Source organism: Atta colombica, unplaced genomic scaffold, assembly GCF_001594045.1.
Source record: "Atta colombica isolate Treedump-2 unplaced genomic scaffold, Acol1.0 scaffold47, whole genome shotgun sequence".
Taxonomy (NCBI): Eukaryota; Metazoa; Arthropoda; class Insecta; order Hymenoptera; family Formicidae; genus Atta; species Atta colombica.
In genome coordinates this window covers 1,604,959-1,606,065 of record NW_017259536.1, presented here as the reverse complement: position 1 = coordinate 1,606,065, position 1,107 = coordinate 1,604,959, and the positions used below count along the sequence as shown (strand labels likewise).

The window sequence follows — 1,107 nt, the reverse complement described above, 5'->3', positions numbered from 1 at the left end:
AATAAAAAATATATATATAATAAAAAATAAACATACACTAACTTGTAATATAACTAGTTTCACCATGAGATCTGTCCTGCGATCGACGTATGCGCGCTTTTTGCTTGATCTAGAGCCAAGGTAGAGACAGGATACGCCTCCGACAACCTATGATCCTTGACACCTGGAAACGCGCCAAGCGCAGGTCCTCCGAGGGCGTCGAACTTATGCCGCCGGCAGGCTTCCAAAATTATAGCTTGACTGCGTCAGCAACTACGGTGTTTGTTTTCATCTCGATGTCGCCACGATCCATATATACTTTTCTACGTTCTTCACGCTGTCCTATTTTTTCAGTTTTGTCTGCTGTCTCGCGATAGCGAATAATTTCTCAGCAATTAATAAAACCATTCGTTTCGATGGAATCGATAGAGAATCTCTCGATGCATGTCTCTTTGATACGCGCGCGTATCAAAAGTCGATATTAGTTTTACTAACTGACGAATATAACATCAGTTACTTTAATCTGCTCAAAGAAAACGGCGTCCCTCGGTTAGTTGCGGCGAAAAGGAAACGGTCGGAATGGTTTTCTAAAATCCGATTACTTCGGCCGACTTAAGCGGATTTTCGTGGAAACTACGTCACGTCCGCGTTTGAAATCCGTTGTGCTCATAAACAAAAAGATGACAGAATTCATCTTCCAACGTTTCTTTGTATCCGACAACAATGAAATTTGTTTCCTTTCTCAAGTAAGGATGATTTTGTGTAGATGCAGAGCGGTCCTTTGATGCAGAAATGCTTTGTAAAACACAGGCGTTTTAATTTTTGCTTTGTTAATGGGTGACATTGTCTTGTAGCACACAAGTTGATAAATATACACGAAAAGAATGATTTTTGCTGAAATACCTATAGACTTAGCTAGATGCGCACCAGAAAATAATTTTGCTGGATCAAAATAATTATATTATAAATATAAGATAAAGTTCAAACTAATAGCTAAAATATAAAAACTTTTTACAGTACTGCTCATCATATTTGAATTTCCTATATAATTATTTTGATCTAACAAAATTATTTTCAGATCTGACCTACTCTAAATTTTTGGAGATTTTAATAAATTCGTTCTTTTCG

At 37.1% G+C, this 1,107-nt stretch overlaps 1 protein-coding gene across 1 annotated transcript in view; it reads left to right on the top strand.

Moving 5' to 3' along the window:
* The window catches only part of LOC108691532 (transmembrane and TPR repeat-containing protein 1-like), a 140,420-nt gene that overhangs the window by 58,452 nt on the left and 80,861 nt on the right, over window positions 1–1,107 (top strand). The window lies entirely within an intron of this gene.